This window comes from Cervus elaphus, chromosome 14, assembly GCF_910594005.1.
Source record: "Cervus elaphus chromosome 14, mCerEla1.1, whole genome shotgun sequence".
NCBI classification, from domain to species: domain Eukaryota; kingdom Metazoa; phylum Chordata; class Mammalia; order Artiodactyla; family Cervidae; genus Cervus; species Cervus elaphus.
In genome coordinates, this window is record NC_057828.1 from 41,827,112 (window position 1) to 41,852,823 (window position 25,712).

At 36.2% G+C, this 25,712-nt stretch overlaps 1 protein-coding gene and 1 long non-coding RNA gene across 13 annotated transcripts in view; one reads left to right on the forward strand and one right to left on the reverse strand.

The window, feature by feature from the left end:
- Positions 1–25,712, forward strand: part of DNM3 (dynamin 3) — a 622,348-nt gene that overhangs the window by 344,747 nt on the left and 251,889 nt on the right. The gene's annotated exons all lie outside the window — the stretch shown is intronic.
- Positions 1,463–7,864, reverse strand: LOC122708304. Of its 2 annotated transcripts, XR_006345107.1 has the most exons (4): positions 7,304–7,864; positions 5,406–5,531; positions 5,062–5,136; positions 1,463–3,483 (listed from the first exon to the last, which is right to left on the reverse strand). It is a non-coding gene; the product is annotated as an uncharacterized LOC122708304 (long non-coding RNA). The 2 variants fall into 2 exon arrangements; XR_006345106.1 differs by having other exon boundaries at positions 5,406–7,863.

Consider the following 25,712-nt stretch of genomic DNA (forward strand, 5'->3'; position numbering starts at 1 on the left):
GAGTTTGGTCGAATGGAAAGATCTCCTTCATGTTCTGACCGAGCTATTGTGTCAGTCAGAGGGCTATAAGCACTACATGGCACTGCCTTGCAGTGTCCACATGTGGACTTTTGTCAGATATGTTTGCTACAGATTATATAGAGCATTTATAATTGGGTGATTCTGTATTTTTACATTTTATATTTTGGTTATATTTTGCATTTGTTTATATTTTACGTTTTGTGAACTATTGTTTAGGACTTTATTTGCTGATCAGGGGACTCTTCTTTAAGGTAAAAACCTTCATTGCACAATGTGTTTTGCAGTTGCACATTTTAGCAGATTACATATTTCCTTAGGCCAGATTGTAAATGCAAGAATTTAGTTTTAATCATATTTTTACCTATTAGTTTTACCCAGTCACTGTTTTTATTGATGTTATTTTTAAGAAACAATGGTGTCAGGTTGGTAAAATATCACATAATAATAGAAGTTTTGAACCTGGTGGTTTTTAACCTTATGATTAAATCTTTCATTGTAAAAATGAAATATCTGAATAAAAATAGTTTGCTGTAGTCCAAAATATACATTTGAAATGTTTAGGTTTAAGAAAACTCCCAAAATTTGGTAATCTTGTGCAACATTTTTTAAAGCTTGACCAGTATGTTTCTAAGAAAGAGGAAAACTAGTTCTAAATACTGAGTTTAGTGAATCCAATCAAAGTTGACAAAATTTCTAAGTTTACCCATCTCCCTGCTTTTTACCCTTGAATGTTTGAAATATTCATATAAATAGGCTGACCCTGATCATTTCAATCCAGTTCACAGGGTGTAAACTGAAGTTTTGATATTTCCCAAAAGATATGGCAGAATATACCCTGCATATCCTTTAATGCCTTTCTTTGTTCTTTTTGAAAATAATTGAATTGCCTGAACATTTCAAGGGTTTGAAAGTTTACAGTGAATGGGAGCATGTATTCCAAGTGAATACATGTGCTTTGGCCCCTTAAATACCACCTTAAGAAATATAGTTCCTTCTTAATTAAACAATGACAATAATAAACTTATGTACATCGTGACACTTGGAAATATCAGAGCTTCAATTTCGGCTTTCTATGTATCAAAAGAAGCAATTGCTCTAGTACATTTGAAAATTATGTTGGAAGTAAATACTCTTTTCATTGTGTTTTACCCAGACCCAAGCTGGCAGAGTTTGTTAACTCAAAATACATGGTCCCTGGAGTATTATCTCGTCACTCTTTTTCTTTTCTTCCTCTTTCTCTTGAAAAGTCATGATGTATGGTTTAGTTCCAAAACTAAACTTAGTTTTGGAAGTAGAATTATTAGAATTACTTATTCTTTGTCAAGCATCAGGCTGAAGTTATATTCATTTGGGGGGTGCTGCAAAGCTGTGTACAATCAATGTCGAGGGTAGTAATTTACTGACAACAATTAGGAAAAGAGAACTATAGAAAGCACAGTGATATTTTCAGAAATGGGTTTTATTATATTTCATAAGCACCACTCACTTTACTTTTGGTGGGTTTCAATATTTGAAGAAGAAGAAGAAGAATACATACGAGTTAAGAAACCAACAGATTAAAACTCCAGGCCCCCGCGTCCCTCATTTTGGCTGTAGCTCTTGGTGTAGGTGCTACGGAGTGAGGGCTGCTCTCTCTCAATGGCTGGTTGTCACTCAGGCTGGGTTGTCATGTGACTGCCTGTCTGTGCCTGCTGTACAGGTGAGCGGATGTTCTGCACAGCAAGTGTAGACAGGCAGACACATGACAACTCCGTCCAGCCAGGCCCTTGGTTCCTTCGGGTTTCCTCTGCTCATGGGCAGATACAATCAGCCTGTTTTCCAGATTTGGTGATTTTGGAAGGTCAGGGGAAAGGGAGAAAAACACACAATAGAATTAAACATTAAAACATTATGGAGCTAAAAACAAGTTAGACTTTCGACTTTATTCAGAAAGTTACACTGATACATTTGTTCCAAATGTGCTAACATGGATAATTGACATAACAGAAAACTCACACAGACATTTTCAGGAAAAAACAACAACAAAAAAGACTAAACACACGGTTTATTCTTAAATCCAATTCATATTACTACTGGCCCACATGCAGTCAGAGTTCAGAGTAATTGAACCAGATGTTTTTCCTCTTCACGAAAACTCTGCATATTTTAAAACTGAGGTTAAAGATAAAGACTGTGTTTATACATGTTTCTTGTAATGGATAAGTACCATAACCTTGCCCATGAAAAAGAAGCTTGTCATTTACATGGAAATGGAAGCCATATTCATAATAATTAATGAGCCTAATGTATTTGACAGTTCAACCAGCGGACTTTGGTATCTGATGCTTTGACAGTGGGATTTTCACAAGGGAATGCATTTTCATCAATATTTTATTAAGCAACAGAAATTTATTTAAATTTCTCATATTCTTTTTAATGCAAAGTTTTAGAGTATGGATGTGAAAACCAAATAAAAAGCAATTGTGAGCTTAAGTTCTCCTCCTCTTAATTAACTACAGGGCTGTGCCATGAATCAAGAGGGTATAATCTAAAAGGTTGTTGCTCATAGTGATGCTCACAGTGTGTTTTGGACATGTTAGTGCAGTGCAGTTACAAAATAGTACCTTAAGCATAGAAAAGGAAACTCGATTTCATATCCAAAAATGAAAATCAGACCCTTTAAAAAATCTCCTTAAAATTCGTATAAGAAAGAGTTAATAGTGGTAAGCATACAGTTAGGAAATTTAATTCTGGTGACTTGAGAATAACTCTACTGGTTATTTTAATGTAAATAATCAATTCACATCCTTAGAGATACTTAACAAATTCCTTTGCCCTTTAAAAAATAAAATATGTAGATAGTCAAAATTCCAATAAACAGAATTTCTTAAAGAATAAAACAAAACCTTATTGTCCAAGGAGTGTGTACTTAGGGAATTTTTTCCAAAGAATTTTAAGGAAGCAAATAGTTTGTTATTTCCCTTTAATTGTAAAATTCTGTGAAAATAGAGAAGAGAAAGTTTACGGAGAACAAATTAGATTTTAGAGACTGAAAAAATGACAGTATTCTATACATCTGAATTTTTATGCAGTGATTAGATATGGTACAGTTTTAACAAAAAGTTGGTAAGTGCAACTTTCTATTTATTTAATTTCAAAAAATAAATATCAGATTGTTTCTGGTCATCACTTCTGAGTGGAAGACTTATTATTTTTTCTTGACAGAATCAAAACCATCACTAAACTTGGCTGCTACTTAGATAATTACAAGGCCAGAGTATGCAAAAACAAATACCTTAAGGAACTATTTTGTTACTGTTGCTGCCTTCAATGCAACAGAAAATATTTATGGAGTGATTCACTAACAAAGAGCATATTGGTAGAATTTTAAAATTACTGTAATTCTGTATAGCTTTCCCTCTCTCTCCCATAAATAATTTGATCCAGTTAACTCTGCTCAATTAAAGGAATGATGCATGCAACCTGAAAAAATAGAAAGAAATATTTGTGAGTTTATATTATCCTTTAATATGAAGCAATTCTATTAAAACAAGATATCCCAATATCTTTGTGTCTGAAAAACCATAACTGTTTTTCAGGGGCAAAAAATCTTGCTAAAAAATGATTTTATTCTACTTATAAGATGTTTGGACAATTTATGTTTCTAAAAAATTTTAAAAGCACAATTTTAGTAAGTATGTGGTATATGCACACCTTTTGGTTATATTGAACCTGCCTCTAAGCTTTTGTAAAAGATGGAAGGCTAAAAACATACTGTAGACTTTTTTCTGTCTTCTAAACTGTCCAGTGAATATTAATTCATTATCACTCAAAATAGTAGGTAAAATATAAAAGAACTGTTTATATTCTATACCTTCTATTTTATATATGGTCATATGCCGTTTTTTGGTCTTTTATTTATGACCTTAAGAAAGAAATGCAAAAAATGAATCCTATTCTAAGTCTTTTACAGCAAAATTAAACCAAAGCAACTCCAGGAAACTGGTTGTCACAAAAAGTCAGGAAATTCAAAACTAAGATTTAATTATTTTCCTTAATTTACTTTATTACCTCTATTTATTAAAACTGATAAAAATCCTTAATGAGAGCGCTTCAAACAATTGACAGATATTTCTATCTACATAATTTGTAGCACACCAAGGTTAAAAAAGTAGAAGAAAGCAAATAAGAAAGTTTCAATCTTTATGCAGGAATTTCCTGTCTTTTCTTAGGTTAAAGCCTGACTTCTAGTTATTTTAAGCTGGCATTTATGAGTGATGGTCTCTTAGTTATTATTTAGACATTGAGATGGGTGGGATAGTCTCCGTAGAGAGAGGAAAGTGGGTTGTTTTTAAAAAACAAATCTTTTGTAGAGTAATCAAAAGCTTTGACTTCTCTTTAGTAAGGATGGATGCTGGTGGGTAAGTGAACATTTTTGCATTACCAAATTGTATTTTCTTTGTATGTCCTGTAACAGTTTTAAGACTTCAACCAGAAAAAAGGGGGGTTGGGGAAGACGATTCCTTCATTAGGAGTTTTGTGCCAGAACTCTTTCCCACAAAGTGAAAAACTTGGGTGGTCTGTAGGGTGAGAGGTGGGGGTAGATAGTATATTTTGGTTTTTAAAAAATATAAACACAGTATCTTGGCAGAAAGCTCAAATGCCAAGCAGGAAGGACATTAAACCTATTGACAACTGCAAGAAAGTAACCCGTGTGAAATTTTGTCCCATTGTAAATAAATTTTCTTTTGGTTTTAAGATCTATGGCTTAAAAAAAAAACCCAAAAAACAGTGGGAGTTGAAAATATAAATAAACTGTTTCATATTGATTCTTTCCAATTAAGAAATGATGATGTTGAAGCTAAGGCTCTGAATTTCCTTTTCTTAGATAGCGGAAAAAGTTCTCCTTTTAACTCAGTAACTAGTCTAACTTATCAATCACCATGTGCTAAAATGCAAAGTAACTACTAAGTTCCTAAGAAGTACACTTTGGATGGGCCTTGCAAACAATTTTGTCTTTCTGAAGATGTACAATATTTAATTTTAATACTTAACACTTACCATTATTTCCAGGGGTAGTTTTAGTAGAGGATGTTCATTGTTGGTTAGTTTCCTCTGGAATAGATCCCTTGATTCCTAAAATATTTGTATATTTCCTTACAAAGTAATATCAAAATAAAGTTAAACATTATCCTAATTGCCCTGGAAATAGATAGGGTTATTTTATCATCCATATGTTTATACATGTTGGTATATATACCAGCGCATAAACTACCATCCTTCCTTTAGTTGGCAGTGGTTTATACAGTGAGCTTTTACTTTTGATTTTTAATTTAGTCCATACAATTTAAAAATACATACTATTCCTTCCCATTTGTTAAAAGCTTGCATCAAAAATAGGTTACCCGAACTCCACCGAGCACATGCAGCGGTTCCTCGGCTATGCTTTTTTCAAATTAATAATGTTTCTGCTTCTCTGCTTAGGCCAAAGACACCACCGGGTCCCCTCTGTCTCCAGACTAAAAGTCACCCTGAGGGAAAAAATAGGTGAGGAACCAGTGGTGATTTGTTTCTTTAAAGCAAAAAGGCCACTTAATATGAAAAAAGACATTTAAATTAAACATACGTGAAATGAAAGCAAGTTAGGAAATTCAGTTATTCTATGGAGTAAAAACACAAGACAAAAAACCCTCATATTTGAAAATTCTTAAATATTGCCAAAGTACTTTATCTTCTTTGGTAACTGTATCAAACAGTAAAAATATGTTTCTTGAAAAAATAAACTCCTGTAAAGCTACCTAATAGATTTTTTTGTTGTTGTTTTCCTATGTTAAAAAAAAAAAGTAGATTTAAAAAATCTTACTTGTTCTGTTAGAAATAATTAATAATGGAAGCCTCCAAGATACAATAGAAAACAAAAAAAAAAGGATGACATTACTGAATCATTTAAATGGAAGAAATCGCTGTAATAAATCCTTGCTTTTTGTATTTTAGCTAAAAATAATGAATAAAAGAGAAAACTTTTCTACCAGCTTTGGAATGATCAAGTGGTAACTTTTAAAATAAGTTCTTTCAACAAAATATAACTAGGGGGACACTTTGGTAATCAAATGTTTTGCCAGAGAACTTGTGACAATGTTTGAATTGTTGCAAAATGTATGATTTGGAAAAGGATTTGTTAAGGAATCACTATAACATGACAGAATTTAAAAGGAGGACAAAAGAGGGTACATTCACACAAAAGCCTAAAGAACAGATATTTTCATTATATGGAATTGTTTGGGGATAGATATAAATGAAGGTTAAAGCAGTAACATTTTTTTCCAGAACGTTCTTTAAGGGACCCATCTCTAAAGTTCAACATGGATCGTATTGCACGTATTGCAATCCAGACTTTCTCCATTATTCTCTCTATTGGGATTTCATTCAGCTTGAGGGTTTTCCTCCCTCCCACCTTCCTCCCCCTCTCCCACCCTCCTTCACCCCCAGGACAGCTGGAAACTGACCAAAGAAAACTTTGCTTTCGTTTACAAATTCCTTTTTTATCAGTGGGTTTCTAGACAAAGTACCTTATCATTTTAAGTGCTCAGAGAAATAGAAGCATTGTAAAATATAGCCAGGAAGGCTCAGCTGACCAGCAATTATCAACCATTCTTAGATTTTTAAAAAATGTAATACAGAGATACATATTGGAATATCTGAATATAGAGGTTTTTATTCTCCAATTTATTTGGTTGCTGACTCAATAAGTTCTGGGTTGGTGCTCTTTTCTGGACCAGTCCTATCTGCATTGTCTGGTAGGCAAAAATTCTTGGCAGCCTCTCCTTTTATTGTTAGATAATATTATTCCTGATATTTATATTATATAAAATTTAAGAAAAGCACTATTCAGATAGCATTTTAAAAATAGCAAGTATTGTTTACTTTGGGGCAAAATGGATTCAATCCTGGGATGCTAAATGTTATACTTCAGCTCTCATTCAAATATGTTTTTAAGTCTCTGGATTATCAATTTCAACAATTCAAAACCAGCCTCATTAAATTATTCTTAAGTGTTTGGCGTCTTTTCATATTTCATTTTGAAGTGGGAAAACCTTTAAATTTAAGAAAATACTTAAACTCCAGAAATTGAACAACAGCTAGTAAATCGCAGTGTACCACACATCGTTGCTCTTTTAAAAGTAAACGCAGACCTGTCTGTCACAATCCCGCCTCGGTTTCTCTCCCATGTGAAAGCAAATCGTTGGCTCCCCACCTGGGCTCTCCTGGTCACAGCCCAGGTGAGCAGTCAAGAAGGCCTTACCCACAGGTCTTCCCTCGAGCAGTCCTTTCTCGGCAGTGTCCCCGAGGGCTTCCTGGCCCCTACTGTGCAAAACCTGTGAAGAAAAACACTGGATATGAGATTCAAAAAAGGAGCAAACAAATGTCTTCCTCCTTGGAAACAGCCACTTTTGTCCCCAGCTGTCCATGGCGTTGCTCTCCCTTGCCCAGTCTAACCAATGTGCAGACTACTGTACAACGGCATTGTCCTGAACAGGTAGTCTGAACACTGGGGCGACGGAGCAGGATCTCCAGAAGCTTCCAACTATGCACTTAAAAATCCTCTCCCGGTGTTGGGGAAAAGCCTCCCTTCCTGCACCAGGGGTTGCCTTCGGCTTCCCCCCCGAATTCTGCTGCCCCGACTGAGACTCAAGGGCTGTGATTTCCAGTCTTGACGTGGCACATTTGCTGCAGACTGGGGAACTGGCAATGAATTTAGGACCAGGAAAAGGGGGAGGGCTGGGCTGGAGAGTCCATATATGGGATGATGTCACCCTGGGGAGGTTTGGGTATGCGCTGTGCCGCTGGAGAGACCGCTGGAATCGCCTGCTCTCAGACATGGGTCTGTGCATAAAATGGTACCAGATGTTTTAGTGTAATGTTAAGCAGTCATTTCATCTTCAGGCCAGATTTTTTTCCTCAACTGGGCAGGAAGTGGGCCCCAGTATGGAAAAGCTGTAAAAAAAAAAAAAAAAGTCGAGATGTACAGTTCTGCTGTGGCCAACTGAAAGTGAGTTAGTGTAGAAGTACAAATTTGCTGTCCGATCCAGGCTCGAAAAGTAATTTGAAGATAGAGGGTAGATAAAAAAGTAAACAGTAAGTTGAACACTGGAAGCCAGGGCTCATTTGGAAACCTTTTTGAGCTTTCCTGTGGTACTTTATTTTCTGGTATTTCACTCGTCAGAAAGGGCAGATAAGTTCATTTTTTTTTTTTTTTTCCTCTCTCTCTCTCTTTCCCTCCTCCTCCTCCTGTCTGTTGGATCTGTCAGCAGCTTGCAGGCTGATCTAGACTTGAACAGTAATTATAGCAACTTCCTGAAAGTGAAGCCCCCATGAAAAGTCTGGAGAAATGTTCTTTGTCATGGCCTCTCCATGAGTAATTAGTTCCACATGTGGCCTTCCTCAGCGATTTTGGCTGGCTCTCCGAACGCTGTGCTATAGCTTGACCTAAAGAAACTTAAAAGTTTTCATTTCAAGCCTCCACTATGAAATAACGACTCCGATCTCCTAACAAATTACCTCTGGTAGATCCATGCTATTAGGTACAGCACTGTTTTTTTCACTGGTAATTCCTGGGTCTGTGTTAATATTTTTGTTTTGTTTTAATGGTATTCTACTGCTTAGTTTTATCGGTGGTTAATTAAATCTGTTGAAATTTGCCAAGTACCGCTTGACCAAAGGTTATAACGTATCAGCCCGCTGGCATCTACTTTTCTTCTCTTGGTGATGTTTTCAATTATATATTCTGTTGAATATTCTGATTGTCCAGTTCTCTGACTTCCCGTCCATGGTATTCTGATTGAAGTTTGAGTTGCCTCAAACAAGAGCTTGATTAATAGCCCTTCCAGGGATCAAAATGTGAGAAAATTTCTAGATAGCTTCCAAATTTGAGTGGCCAAACTAAGAAACTTAGAATTCTTTCAAGAAGTACAGCCAACGGAATTAATTTCTACTGACTGTCCGCAATACTTTTTAGAAGCAGAAAAATCTCTCTTTAAAATATGTTGGATTGAATATTTCAGAAGGCTTCAAGTGAGAATTCTCTCAAAGCATTTTCTTGTTGTTAAATGTCTTCTCTTGAATTAACATACCGTTAAAGGGTTCAAAAGTTATTACAAGCCCTGCTCACCTAGGGAGGGAGATTAAATAAGATTAAAATAGAATTATCCAGCAGTTTAGGATGGAACTAAGATATTAGCATTAGGTACATCATTCATAGAGAGATTAAATCATCAGTGGAAATTTGGAGGGATTACTTCCTATCATTGTACTTCTGCTTCCACGCTTATGTTTTCAGGGCTTATTCCATAATAGTGATTGAGCAAGCCCAGTGTGCCTCAACTTCTTTTTCCCCTGTCATTACTTCACAGTATTACATAATGCTAGAAATATGCAAGTGTGACTGTGCTATGCTTAGTTGCTTAGTTTGTGTCCAACTCTTTGCAACCCCATGGACTGTAGCCCGCCAGGGATGGGATTTCTCTGTCTATGGGATTTTCCTAGCAAGAATACCGGAGTGGGTTGCCATGCCCTCCTCCAGGGGATCTTCCCAACCCAGGGATTGAACCCAAGTCTCCCACATTGCAGGCGGATTCTTAACCGTCTGAGCCACCATGGGAAGCCCAAAGTAATAGTTTCATTACATGTGGATACCAATTCTGTCTTTTTTGAGTATGTATATGTTTACTCACAAATCATCATAGAGGAGCCATGAGCCAGAGAGATATTAGTCAGCCAGGAATCTAGCACTCCAGGTATGGGCTTGTTGCTGTCACAAACAGTGAAAGCCTTTCCTCTGCCCTCTATTGAACAGTTTTATTGATGAAACATGCCTTGGGAATTTTTGTAAGGCTGATGAAGGGTGATTCCAATTAGTCTGCTCCATGGTTTCATCTTAGTTCACACATCTATGCTTTTTCAAATATAAGAGATATCTGTTTCTCAAATAGGGTTTTTTTTTAAATGACATTTTATTTAAGGAACTCACTTTTATACTTATTTTTACCGCTTTTGAAGCATTTTAAGTGATTTTCTACAAAAACAACTAGAAAGGTTACGTTCCACTTAGCATATATGCCCATCTCATTGGGCCTCCGAGTGAGGAAAACTTTCTTCCAAATAGTTCAACAAATATTTATTCTTGCCTACTCATGTGCTAGTCACAATGCCAGGGACTGGAATTAAGATGGAAAAGATATGATTCCTGCCCTCAAAGAGCTCACACTTACTTCTAACATTAGGAATGCTAATCTGTGACCAAGTTCAGTTGGAATAAGTCTGCCATGCCTTTATGGAAAGCCCTTGGCATTCACTTAGAAATGACCTGAGGACTTTTCTTAAAGTTATAAGTTAAATATCTAAAATGTGATGGGCTCTAAAAACCAAAGTTAAACATGATAAAGGCTTGCCTTTGAGAACTATTGTTATTTAACTCGGTTATTTCTAAAGGTATTGACCAAAGTGATAGTTTGAATCAATGGATGGTTTTGGGTGACTACAGAATTTGCTCTTTTTGAAAATGTCATGGAAAGGAAGCACTATTTCAGTTGGTTATCATTCCCAAGCCTAGCAAATTTTTATAATTTTTAGAAATTCTCAAACTAAAACCAGGACTGAGTCTTGTTTCTATGTATTTATAAAGGAACAGTGTTATTAGTATTTACAGTTAGAATAGTCTGCGACATCTAGGTATGCACACTTCAGATAGCATTTATATAGCTTTAATTTATTTGGTTGCAAGATTAGTACATGGGCATTATAAAAGTTCAAATAATAGAAAGTATGTAAGGAAAAAGTTAATAATCTTTCCCTCCAACCTCTACCCTCTCTGCTTTTTCAAATTGATGGTAACAGTTTAATGTGAACCCTTTTACCACCTTCTGAATGGTCATTTTATAGCCTCCTTATAGATGACAAAATTCTTTCATATATAGTCTATCCATTTCTTATAATAACTTTATAAAAAAGGGGTAAATATTATGATTCCCATTTTATTGGTGGTGAAATTGAGGCTCAGAGAGGTTAAGCATATTACCTCATGTAATTACAGTAAGTGGCAGAACTCAACTTTTTTCTGACTCAGAGGCTGTGCTGAGAAGCATATTGTTAGCCCACATAGATAAATTTTTCCCTTATTGAATTTGAATAGCACTTAACATCTTGTTAATAATTTATCAGTTATCTGCTGTCTTCTTTTAACTTTGTACTAAAATATTATTATTTCACATGTTTGGATTTTTCCCCCAAGTAGAATATATTAATTGAAGGTAGAAATGGTGTCTGTACTCTCTTTAACTGGCCTAAAGTAGGCCAGTCAGTAAATTATCAAAAATGAGTAAAAGTTACATGGTATGTATGTGATTTCCAATCAAACTTTTATCATGACAATAATTCAAGAATTAAAGGTATACTATTTTTTAATCTTAAATGGAAAATATGGTATAATTTTTAAATGTATGTGTATTACAGTTATGTATCAGGTTGCACTGTTCTTTTAGAAAGAATTGTGAACCTTGGACCAGTCATATTTCCTTACTTATTTTTGGCCTTCTAATCTTCTGGAAGCATCCTGTGTAGCTATCAGTCATACAATCTTGTGTGAAAAGCAGGACCTAACCAAGATGTGGTGTTTCCTCTCTTGTTGTTGTCTCCTTCCCAGTTTGTATTTGAGATAAAAATCTAGTTGACCCCAGTTCATTGCAAATTAGGGAAGATAACCCCACTTAGTTTGGCTTTATGTTGTATGGATTAGCACTTTTTTTCCTTTTTTTATTGGAGGCAATGCTGTCTTCTGGTCACCAGCATTTCCTATTTTTATCAGGGCCCAAAAGGACTGGGAGATTTGTTGTAGCAAAGCTTTCCCTTTTTCTCTCCTTCTCTGACTATCAAACAAATGGCTGCCTTCAGGTCACTGCAGTGAAGTGCCTTCTTAGCCAGAGATGTAACATCAGAGGCTGTAAAAAGAGGAGAAATAGTCCAGAAGAGTGAACAGATTTTCTTTCAACAACTGAAAAAGAAGTTAAATTAGAACACCTGTAAATCATAAGCTTAGTGCAACTGATTTTACAGTCTTCACAAAGCTTGCAAAAGGCAAAGATTGTGAGAAAGTTGATTTTTAAAACGTACATTTACTAATGCATGTTTTGTTTCGCCCGTCTCTAGAATTTCCATTGCTGAGTCTGTTTATTTAGAAATCAGCCCCTAACCAAAATCAGTAAATATTTTATGAGCATTCTTTCCTCAAATCAATTGAGAAAGATAATGTTACGTCTTTGAGTTTTACTAACCACTGGCGTGCACGGCAGCCATTTCTGTATTTAAGAAACATAATACATCCGGCAGACCAACCTTCCTAACTCTGGCTCCTTGAACACCAGTCGCATGAAGGTAAATATATGATTTATGACTCCAGTAAAATTTGAAGCAGTGTCTTGAAATCTTTAGGGGGAGGTTAAAAAAAAAGGATTGGAAAATTAGTGCTGGCCTTTTGAGGCAGATTTTAAGTGAGAGCGTACTAGGAATGCAGTCTGCTGCTGCTTCAAGCCTCGAAAGCTGATGAGCATCATCTGAATGCTATGTACTATGAACTCTCATTGAATTCCACGTTACAGTCAGACTTTAAAATGAGTATTGGCTCACTTGGACAAGAGAAATATGGTGTCCTCAGGTCACTGATAATTTTAGAATATTGACTCCTGATGTCTTTTGACATCACCAATAGTTTATTTCCTTAGTACGACTCAGAAACAAGCATGCATGGTATCAAAAAGGGGAAAATAAATCTGTGTGTGCATCACATAGAGGCTCAGAAAGCACATTTTTCAGGGGTAGAAAAAGTATCCCTTTTGTGGTTGGAAGTGCAAGTTAAGCATACTGGCTCGAAGGAAATATGTGTGTGAAGAGAGCTTTCTGCTTATTCCAGAATACCTGCAATGATGCAGTACATCGTTATAGAAGCTCCAAGTCTTTGTGATGACAGGCATACCTGCATAATACATGGTGCAATATCTTTATTATAGGATGTATAATCTTTTGGTATATTCAGAAGGGAAACACAAATAATTATATGAATTGCTAAAAGGGTTAAATGCAACATAAATCTGTTTAGTTAAAAATATTAAGCTTACCTTAACTGGCTTCCCAATTCTGTTCATTCTCCAGAGAATTTATTTAAGGGATATGTGAGACCATATTAAAATACTTCTTTTCATGAGAAGAGAAGAGAATTTACTTTTATAGATACACGAAAGCACTTGGTGTATAAATTAGTTCATGTTGAAAGGTTATTTCCATGTTGTAAATGAATATGAATCGTATATCTTTATAAAATCACTTATTTGCATATTAAGGAAAAATTGCTTCAATTTGTCATCAGAATCAGATTATGTAACTTCATTGACACTCAGAACTACAATGTAAATGTTGTATAAAAAGGGAAGTATACTGTTTTCCATTTTTAAAGGTTTGTTTTGTTTCTTTTTAATACTTTTTTTTGAGACTGATTTTAGACCAGGCCCTCCATACTAGTTTTTTACATGTGATATAATTTAATCCAACAACCCTCAAAGGTAGGATTTCTCCAAGGTTGCAGTTGAAGTGGAAGCCCCAAGAGACAGTGGAGAATAAGAGTTTTGGAACTGGAGGGTGTGGGCTTGAATCCTGACTTCACAGTTTACTATCTGGAGACCTTGGCAATTGTTTAACTGTAGTATTATGAGCTCTCGTTTCCTCATTTGTAAAATAGGGTTTCTCTGAGGACTAAAAGGGGTAATGTGTGAGAAAAACTTGGATCAGGGCTTGACCCAGACAAAGGCCTCGTGAAGATCAGATGCTGCTGTGAGGACACAACCAGGCCTCCATCTTGAATCCAGCTGTTGTTTAGTCTCTCAGTCGTGTCCGACTCTGTGACCCCATGGACTGTAGCCTGCTGGGTTCCTCTGACCATGGGATTTCCCAGGCAGGAATCCTGGAGAGGGTTGCCATTTCCTTCTCCAGGGGATCTTCCTGATCCAAGGATTGAACCTGCGTCTCCTGCATTGGCAGGTGGATTCTTCACCACTCAGCCACCAGGGAAGCCCTTTGATTCAGTTACTGACCCTCTATTCAAAACCTGGTCCTGTGACTCCAAAATGCAAGCAACACCAAGTACTGTTCAGGAAGAAAGTGTTCTTTTCCTCAAGATATTTATAATCTCATTGAGTAAATAAATCATCTTTGTGTAAAATAGGTAAAAATAGAAGAAAATAGTTGATTCTGAAAGGAAGACAACAGGATTTTAAAAAAACACTGTAGTGGGAGGGGGTCCTTAAGATAACTTTTTGGAGAATCTCTTTGAAAAGTCAGTAATGACCTTCCTCTCTTTTATCTGCTTTTATTATAGTTTTGTATGTATATATTAAAACACATGTGTATGAATGTGCAAGCATGTGTAAGTGTATGTGTGTGTGTATATTTATATACTTTGTAAATATTTATGTAATTTATAAATATTTTTGTATATCTATGTCTCTATATACTTTTAAACTAAACCAGATTTCTGTATGAGAATTACCAACTTCAAAATCAGTTCTTTTCCCATTTTAAAAGCTAAAGCATGTGAATGTTTTGTGTAATCTTAGACGTTAGTTTTAGTGCGTGCACATTTCATTATTTTTTTTGAAAACTCTGCCTACCAGAACTTTATAGCACCGGTTGAAGGTTAATAAGTGAAAATCAGGTAGGAAATGCCTTTGTCATTTTGCAAATATACTGTTTTAAGGGGATTGATTTCTCTGCAGGTGGAGCTATAGCTGATTACATTTAAAAACTGCACACACGCTTTGTGTATGATTGGTTTGGTTTGGGAAGTTTGCTCCCAACCTTCTGCCTTGTAGCAAAATGTTTTCCTCTAGTGCAGTGGAACTTTGTTTCTGTTTCACCTTAGTCTTTTCAAGGGAGAACTAGTCTTGAATTTTATTGGCCAGGATGGATTATGATTCCTTTTGAAATATTGGCTTGCATTGTTGGGGAACTAGTTTGTTTTCTTTAAGGGATCTAGATCCCACTGAAAATGTCTGGGGTGGCCTGGGATGCTGTCTGGCCCAGCGTGTGCATCAGCTCTCTGGAACCCAGGCTTAGAGTTCAACTTTGCATTTTCAGGGCCTCATGAAATTATTACTGAGAAGCTTATCAAAGAACTAAAAGAACTTAAAGTTCTTTTCCCCCAAGTTTTATAACAGAGGAAACAAGAACCAGAATAAACTGTATAAGAGGAATCTTTTGATTTTTCTGAAAATAACTGTCTTCTGCCAGTAGTGAAACCAGTGTAAAGATAACTTACTTACCTCCCTTTTTTTAAATGATTTCAGTCCCTGAAATTTTCAGTACTACATTTCAAGTGATTAGTTTTTGTAAAGTTGAGCCCCTCATTTTTTTTTTAAAAACCTTAAAAAGAACAAGAAAGTCAATGGGAGTTTATTTTCCAGCAAATTTTGTCCAGCCTGTTTTCTAAGTCAGTTTCAGTTATACCTCTGCCTTCATTGCTGTTAGTCTCCCATTAAGGCTTATACTGGTTAGGTTGAATCCAATTTGTTAATGTCCATTCTTACTTCATTGTATTATGTTTTAATTTTATTTTGCTTTGACAATACTTTGTATATTCAGACTTGTTTAGTTGCTTGCCACTTCTGTTGCATTCCTATACTGTGTCACTTTCAGTGCATTTGTCTGTTGTATGTATATGCAGGGTTTCCTGAATGTATCAACTGCCCCAGTTTTTGGCTTTTTTTTTTTTTGGTCACTCAGCTCGGCTTGTGGAATCTTAGTTCAAGACCAGGAATCAAATCCATGTCCCCTACAGTAGAAGGAAGGAGTCCTAACCACTGGACTACCAGAGAATTCCCCACTTATACCTGTGGGGAATTAAAAATAAAAAATGAATTTAATTAAAAATTCCCACAGTGTATATTTCCTTCATATTCAGTATAGGAGAGTTTTAGTGAGTTTTTGTGTATGCTGGTGGAAACTCTTTGGTAAGACCCAAAGTCTGTTAGACTGTTCTTTTTAAGATTATTTCCATAATACCTAATATTCCAAATTCCCTTTGCTTACCTACATCAGTAGAAGTTTCAAATTAACTTTGTAGTGAAACCACTAAAGCCAATTTGCTCCGTGCCTACAGCAGAAGATGTTTGGTGATTTAGTATTTGTGCAGAGTAAAAAAATTAACCGTATAAAAAAAAACTAATTGTATTTGATTTCAAATTTTCATCTTTCCTGTACAAATTCCACTTCTTTGAAGTTAAATGAAACCTTTGCTTTCTTGGATACACCTGAAGTATAAGAGAGGAGCATCAGAATTGATTGGTTCTAGTTCAGCTCTGCCATTTTCTCATTTGTGAAAGGAGAAACGGTTGGGAGGAGGTGGTTGGGAGAAGGTCTGATTTAGATGATAATGTTAAACTAAATCGGGATGTTTTTGAAGACATTCTTCAACAATTCATACAGCAGTGGTTTGGAGAATTGTGACAGCATTGCCTTGGGGCCAGGGGTTATGGCGCTGTAGCAAGTACCATTTCCACCCTTGGTAACTTTTGTGGTGCTGCTGAATATTTAAAGAGAGGAAGATCTGGAAATATTAGTTAAACTAGTCTACTATGTCAGAAGGCAGTGGAATGTACTATTGTACTATGTTATATCACCACCAAAGTGATCAAAAGGCATTCAGGAGAATAGGCTTATTATTAACTTTTGTTCCTTTCTTCTCCTTTTTCCTACTGTTCTGTCTTCCCCCTCTGCCTCTCTTCTGAGACTTTTAGCTCTCTCCTCTTCTCTCCAGCCCCAGTTCTTCCTGTTTATTTCTTTAGGAAACAAAGTTGGAATTGAGCTACCAGTGAAAATATGTATTAGATGGTTTAATGAGATTTTGTTTTTTCTCCTTGAATTTTCAATCATTTTAATTTATCCTGTGTATGCATTGCTTTAAAAAAAAAAAGTCTCCAAATCTAAATTAAATTCTTTTTATGCCCCCTGTGCCTTTTAAAATAGTCCTCCACAGAAGCAGTGACTTTGGAATCTTTTTTTAATATTAGATATCTTTAGAAATAAGAAGAGACAACAGTGAAGTTTTAGATTGATCACACTGTTTTACTTTATTTTTTTTATTTTTGTGACAGCACCGCACGGCTTATGGGGTCTCAGTTCCCTGACCAGGGATTGAACCTGTAACATGGCAGTGAAAGTACTGAGTCCTAATCATTGGACTACCAGGGAATTCCCCTTACCATTTTGCTTTAAATTGGCTTTCTCAGTTCCAGAGACTATTGCACATCAGATATTTCCTGATAACTTTATAGACCATTTCATTCACTCATCCATTGTTGTTTGTGCTCTGCTGTTACTTCTCAGACTGTTGCTTGACTTGTTCTGGTGTTTATGTCTCATCTTTTTCACTTGATTATAAACTTCTTGAAGGCAGGGTGCCACACCTATAGTTACTATGTATGCTGCACAATGGCTTTCCAAATGTAATCAGGTTAACAAAGACATATTGATCAGTCTGAGATTTTCCTGAATGTGAAGAGTCAAAGAAAGGAGATTCCTTCTTAAGTAGGAATCAAGGCAATGCCAAATCACCTTACTAGATTACATTTTTAATGATCTTTATTTACCTTTACAAAGACTTTCAGTGTTAGCTGCAATGTAGAATGCTGTAGTGCACAGACCATTTGTAATGCACTTGAGACTGTGCTTAAAACGTGCCACAAATGCTACAGATGCCATCTTACTTAAAAATCACTCATGGAAGAATATTTTAGATGAATGTCTGCTGGGAAATGACTGCCTGGAGAAATGTGGAAACCACATGAACTTCACTACGTAAAGAAATCTGGTTTCCATTTCTGCACTGAATTTTGTACTAGCAGGAAGAAGATAAGCAAGTTGTTTAAAACCAAAGTGAATGGCAAAGGGATTAAATTTTAAAATCCCATATGTAAATGTATTCTGGAATTTGTGAAATTTAATCCCATCGCATAGAATCCTTTAAGAAGGGAGAAAATATGTTGAGTCTCCCAGTCTTAGATAGCTCAGTGGAATGGATGAGTAATTTTGCTTCCTGTTGATGAGTAGTAATACTCTAACATTTGTCTCGTTGAAATTAAAACAAAAGCCTCTTTCTGGTTTTTGGTAAGCAAACATGCTTTTGAGAGTGCAAAAGGAAAGAAAACAGAAAAACCCTCTTTTTTACTTAGTTTTAGATCACCCCTTTTAGGGATGCGATAATTTTACTGTTTTTAGCTACGTAAAACTCGATATGAGTAGGTGTTTGGCCGGACTAGATGGGAATAAAAATGTTGAACTGTTTCAATGTTCAAAAAAAATATTCCGGAGGTTTTTTTTTTTTTTAGTTTTCTATTTAGTAGCCCTTATACAATTTAAATGTATTATGAAGTTAGCATTTAAGGAAGAATAAACATGATTAAGATAAAGTAGACTATGAATAATTAAAATATAAAGACCAATCATTCAAGTTGTTATTTCTGTTTAATAAATATGACCAGATTGTACACACCTATGTTTAGGAGTAACATACCTACATTTCTGAATTCAGTGGGCCTTGAAAAAAAACACCAGATCAAGATTACAAAATTAAGTTATTGTATACTTAAGTAGATTAAAACTGTTGCTTTCACAATTTAATTTCCGACGTTATGTTGGAAAGGGAGGCTCAGTTGTTTGAGGTTGATTTTATATACTGTTATTTAACATGGTGTTTTTTGCATTTTATTTCATTTTGCTTTTTACTATTTTAATTTTCAATCTGAAAACTTTTAGCTGGCTATACTTAATATCTAATACATAATTTGTCTTAGCCTACATTTATAGCCAAGGTGTCTTGTGTCCTTTGAAAGTGCCATTTTTTAGATAAGAAGTAACAATAAACGAACAGTCACTCAGTTCATTTATTTTCTCATTCATTCATTTATTCCATAAACATTTATCAGACTCCTACCATATTACAGACACTGTGCTGGAGGTGAAAAGATAAATAATAAAAAACTCATGCCTTCCAGGAGTTTGAGATGACTTAAAGGGCAAAAACAGTTGTTAAGAAGAATGATTTCAATCTTTTGGATAAATATGTATTTACAAAAATGTTCAGGTTTATCTAACAACATGCTATTATCTGTTTAAGCACTGCAGGACGAGGGTTGTTTTTTGTTGTTGTTGTTGTTCTGGAGCAAGCAGTAGAATAGTGGCTGAGTGTACAGAATATGGAGCTAGACAGCCATACTCTGGAGCTGGTTGTGTATCCAGCTCTACCACTTACTGCGCTATGTGTTGTTGGGACTATTTACTTGTCATTCTTGTTATTTGTTGTGATCCACACAGTCAAAGGCTTTAGCATAGTCAGTGAAGCAGAAGTAGATGATTTTCTAGAATTCTCTTGCTTTTTCTATGGTCTAACAGATGTTCACAATTTGATCTCTGATTTCTCTGCCTTTTCTAAATCCAGCTTGTACATCTGTAAGTTCTCAGTTCACATACTGTTTAAGCCTAGCTTGAAGGATTTTGAGCGTTACCTTTCCAGTTTTAGTATATGTGCTGCCGAAGTGAGCACTGAGCATTACCTTAATAGCATGTGAAATGAGTGCAATTGTGCAGTAGTTTGAACATTCTTTGGCATTGCCCGTCTTTGGGATTGGAGTGAAAACTGAACTTTTCCAGTCCTGTGGCCACTGCTAAGTTTTCCAAATTTATTGGGATATAGTGTGTAGCACTTTCACAGCACCATCTTTTAGGATTTGAAATAGCTCAGCTGGAATTCCATCACCTCCACTAGCTTTGTTCATAAGTGATGATTCCTAAGGCCCACTTGACTTCACACTCCAGTATGTCTGGCTCTAAGTGAGTGATCACACCATCATGGTTATACAGGTCATGAAGATATTTTTTGTATAGTTCTTCTGTGTATTCTTGCCACTTCTTAATGTCTTCTGCTTATGTTAGATCCATATGGTTTCTGTCCTTTATTGTGCCCATCTTTGCATGAAATGTTCGCTTGGTATCTCTGATTTTTTTTTTAAGAGAGCTCTAGTCTTTCCCATTCTATTGTTTTCCTCTTTTTTTTTTTTTCCCATTGTTCACTTAGGAAGGCTTTCTTATCTCTCCTTGATATTCTTTGGAACTCTGAATTCAGATGGGTATATCTTTCCTTTTTTCTTTTGTCTTTCACTTTTCTTCTTTTCTCAGCTATTTGTAAAGCCTCCTCAGACAACCATTTGGCCATTTTGCATTTTTTCCCCCTTGGGGATAGTTTTGATCACTGTCTCCTGTACTTTGTTACCAACCTCCATCCATAGTTCTTCAGATACTCTGTCAGATCTAATCCCTTGAATCTATTTCTCACTTCCACTGTATAATTGTAAGGGATTTGATTTAGGTCATACCTGAATAGCCTAGTGGTTTTCCCTACTTTCTTCATTTTAAGTCTGAATTTTGCAATAAGGAGTTCATGATCTGAGCCACAGTCAGCTCCTGGTCTTGTTTTTGCAGACTATATAGAGCTTCTCCATCTTTGGCTACAAAGAATATCAGTCTGATTTTGATATTGACCTTCTGGTGATGTCCATGCATAGAATCATCTATTGTGTTGTTGGAAGAGGGTGTTTGCTATGACCAGTGCCTTCTCTTGGCAAAACTCTGTTAGCCTTTGCTCTGTTTTGTTTTGTACTCCAAGGCCAAACTTGCCTATTACACCAGGTATCTCTTGATTTTCTACTTTTGCATTCCTATCTCCTCACCTGCCTCCTGAGAAACCTGTATGCAGGTCAAGAAACAACAGTTAGAACCAAACATGGAACAAATGACTGGTTCCAAATTGGGAAAGGAGTATGTCAAGGCTGTATATTGTCACTCTGCTTATTTAACTTATATGCAGAGAACATTATGCAAAATGCCAAGCTGGATGAAGCAGAAGCTGGAATCAAGATGGCTGGGAGAAATATCAATAAATTCAGATATGCAGATGACACCACCTTAATGGCAGAAGCAAAGATTAAAGAGCCTCCTGATGAAGGTGAAAGAGGAAAGTGGAAAAGCTGGTTTAAAACTCAACATTCAGAAAACTAAGATCATGGCATCTGGTTCCATCACTTCATGGAAAATAGGTGGGGAATCAATGGAAACAATGACAAACTTTATCTTCTTGGCTCCAAAATCACCCCGTACAATGACTGCAGCCATGAAATTAAAAGACGCTTACTCCTTGGAAGAAAAGCTATGACAAACCTGGACAGCGTATAAAAAAGCAAAGTCATTATGTTGCCAGCAAAGGTTTGTATAGTCAAAGGTATTTTTTTCTAGTAGTCATGTACGGATGTGAGAGCTGGACAGTAAAGAAGGCTGAGCACCGAAGAATTGATGCTTTTAAACTGTGGTATTGGAGAAGACTCTTGAGAGTGCCTTGGACTGCGAGGAGATGAAACCAGTAATTCTAAAGGAAATCAGCCCTGAATATTCATTGGAAGGACTGATGCTGAAGCTGAAGCTCCAGTGCTTTGGCCACCTGAGGGGAAGAACCGATTCATTAGAAAAGATGCTGATGCTTGGAAAGAATGAATGCAGGAGAAGAAGGGAACAATCAGAGGATCATATGGTTGGATGGTATCAGTGACTCAATGGACATGAATTTTAGCAAACTCCAGGAGATAGTGAAAGACAGGGAAATCAGGTGTGTTGCAGTCCATGGGGGCACAAAGAGTTTGACACTGCTGAGTTACTGAACAACAACTTGTGATTTGGGGATAAAAGCTTTCTGCATATTGCCTGGTGTTTATTAAACACTTTAATAAATGTTAGCTTCAGGGGTGATTCTCAAAGTATTTAACTAGCAGTATAGTAGGGGCACCAAACACTTAGAACTGCTCTTGGCTGTAAAACCTGATATGACCAGACCAGTGTATATGGTCCAGATCAGCCCAGTTAGCCTCTATTGTTATTATTTTTTCTACGTACTTCTGAACCAGGCTTGAGGCCTCACTCTTATCTCATTCTATGGATCATGACCTGGGACCAGACTCTGTGGAGCTCACAGTCCTGGAGTTTCTAGGTGCCTGCAAGTCATATTTTTAAAATCTTTTTAAGTAACTAGACTTAGTATAGACTTGTTTTTGTATTCCAGAATATTCAGGATGCTTTTCTTAGCTAATAATTTCTAGAAAGACACCAGAGCCAGGCCTTGAAGTCTCTATTTCTTTCCCCTAATGTTGATTGGTAATTGTAGTAGGTTTTATTCTTTTGGGTATTTTTCTCTTCTTTTCCCACTTCTTTCCATTCCTCCTTTCCTCTTCCTCACGTCCTTCCTCTCCTCCCCCTCCTTCTTATTATAATTAGAAAATAATGTCTAAAGCTAGTTGCCTTGCATTCTGTTTTAGAAAGAGATGTATACCATAAGTAAGTCTACTCTTTGCAGTAATTGGTCAATAGTTTGTGATAAGGGTAGAATGGTATAGAAGCATTTGGGGAAAATTAAAAGACACATGAGGTGCAAATGACTTTGTTGTTTTGTAGTCTAATTCAGATCTGTCATTTTCTCATTTGTCAAAGGAGAGGTGGTTGGGAGAAGGCCTGACTTAGATGATAATGACAAAATAAATTGGGATGTGTTTGAAGATATTCTTCAACAATTTATACAGCACCTGTTGGAAAAACTGTACTTGTAGTTTCAATTGAGACTTACTAGTTGCTTTGTTGTTGTTATTTAGTCACTAAGTCGTGTTGAATGAAGCCTTCTAGGCTTCTCTGTCCACGGGATTCTCCAGGCAAGAATACTGGAGTGGGTTGCCATTTCCTCCTCCAGAGCATCTTCCCAACCCAGGGATCAAACCTGGAACTCCTGCATTGGCAAGCAGATTCTTTACCACTAAGCCACTGGGAAGCACTACTAGTTGCTTGTGTGCTAAGTTGCTTCAGTTGTGTCCAACTTTTTGTGACCCCATGGACTGTAGCCCACCAGGCTCCTCTGTCCATGGCGATTTTCCAGGCAAGAATACTGGAGCAGGTTGCCATGCCCTCCTCCAGGGGATCATCCAGACTCAGGGATTGTAGCTGTGTCTCTTATGTCTCCTGTGCTGGTCGGTGAGTTCTTTGCCGCTAGCACCACCATTGCTTAACTGTAGCTAATTCACTTGCTCTCTCTGTTTCATTTTTTCCATCTATTAAATTGAGATGATGATAATAGAATCTTTTTCACTGGATGATGTGAGGATTAAACAAGGCAATATTTGTCAGGCACTTAGAACATAAATTTCAATATAGTCATTTAATTTATTATGCTTATCAAGCATTTAGGATAGAGCTAGCATTCAATAATTTTGCTTAATTTATTCAGCAGCTGTTTAGAGTACTTCTATGTGCCAGATACTTTTCTAGGCACTGGAGATAAAACAGACAAAAATCCCTGCCCTCCTGATTATCCAGAGCAATGGGAAAAAAAAAAATTAAAGCAGAAACAGGGAGCAGAAAATCTAGGAAACACATTGCAGTATAAAATAGAGTGGTTAGGAAACACAACATTGGAGTAACTATGTGCAAGTGGTGAGGGTATGAACACACAGACCGTTGGGGAAAGAGCCTTTAAAGTGGAGGGAAGAACATGTCTGGAGGTTAGTGAGCCTGGAAGAGAATGAGAGAAAGGGTAGAAGGAGGTGAAGTTGATCCTAGAGACCTGTTTAAGATCTGAGTGATGTGATGACTGGCATAAAGAAGAGGAATCAGGAACATACCAGAGGAATCTTAGAGGGGAAGGTAGGCCTTGACAATGAATAATCTATAAGGAAGTGCATGGAAAAAGGGGAACACTCCTGTTAAGAAAGGAACAAGAACATAAACTAGGGTGCAGACAGTGGAGGAGGTAGACTTGGGTTGTATCCAAGATAGCCCTTGTGAATAGAAGGTATGCCTTGGGGTAAGGAGGGACTCAGGATTGAATAAATAGAATGGTATTGGATGATGGAGCATGATGGAGCACCCTGAAAGCTAAACAGAGGACTTTTAGTTTCTGATGATTAAAAAAAATATTTCTAGTCAGAGAAGCAAATCACTGACAAAATCTTAAAGCCCAAATTTAAAATCCATGTATACACTACACTCATAAAGTTTGGTGAACTTTGTTTTCAGAGGCAAAAAATATACAATTAAAATAATAGTTTTGACATATAATATCAAAAAATTGTTATTTTTAAAAAATACATTTGCTCTATTAAATAAAAGGTTCCCTAATACTCTTTAATGTCAATGACAGTTGAAAACATCATGGCTTGATAAACTGGATATTGCTTTAGATCTGAAAGTCATAATCCTTTGTATGTATGTATCTTGGTGTTCTACTGGTTATCTTCTTTATGCCCATGATCAAGCTTTAAACAAGAGTGTTGTTTTGCTGGCTAATGTGTCTACCTGATTTCATACTTGTGAATAATGGTACAAATGAGAGAAGCACATGAGTAAAGTCATTTAAACGGTCACATGCTTCCTTTGGAGAAGTATCTTGCAATTTGAGACTCATTGGCACTATTAATTTATTTCTATCACTTTTAGCTTCCTATTCAATGCCAAGTTATGCTAAAAGGTGATAAGATAAATAAAAGGGGCATTTCTAGATGGGAAAGCAAAAACACCATGTTAGGTTCATCAGACTTTCAGATGTCCTCATTGGCTCATGTACTCATGTATTTTTCCATGTAATCTCTTTAGAAAAACAGCTTTTACTCGTGAATAAGATTCCATCATCAAATAACCTCTGCTGTTGTATTTCAGCTACAATAAGTTCATCTTACAGAATGAATTACAGTCCAAGACCGCCATGGTTAATACTTCCTGACTCACATAGAACTAAACTTGTATTTCACATACACTGGTCTTCCTTACAAATTTAGCATTGTGTATAAACATGGTACTTGATCTTCCAAAAGTGAATTCGATTCAGTTCTAAGCTGATTTTCCTGAAATGTATTTTAAGAAATAGATGATGTGCTCACCAGTTGTATGATACAGCATAGAATATTGAGACTTTTGATTCTGTTCCTGAATTCACTGTGATCCTCTGGCAAGGAATTTGGCAGTGTATGTGCTCAGTAATGGGTTAATGAGTGTCCTGCCTGTCTGAGAAATAGATGCAAAATATCAGCTAATACCCTTAATAGATTTTCACTGAGGGACTCTACACATGTATCAATCTGGTACTCACTGTAAAATGTGAATTGTTTTAAAAAATCATGACAATTACTCTATTAGTAGGTCAACAGGATCCATTAACTTTGGTTGGGGGACTGAATTATTTGCTCTTTTCATCAGTGATTTTGATGACAGAGCTCAGAATAAGTTCATTAGTCTTTGGATGACACTTACTTAGGCAGTGATGTTAACCTCCTGTATGATCTAAATACAGAGTGGCACTTGCTATTCAAACAATGAATAAAAGGTGGGATGCAGATGAGGAAAAACAATGACACAGGGCTAAAGAGAAAAACCAAGACCTCTTTGTTGCCATGGTCCATTTCTTAGCTTAACTTCAGCATTACAAGACTCTTGTTAAGAATTTTTAAGAAGTTTACCGCAACGTTAGAATGAAATAATTGAGTTGGCCAAAAAAGTTCATTTGGGTTTTTCTATTACATTTTATGGGAAAAAAT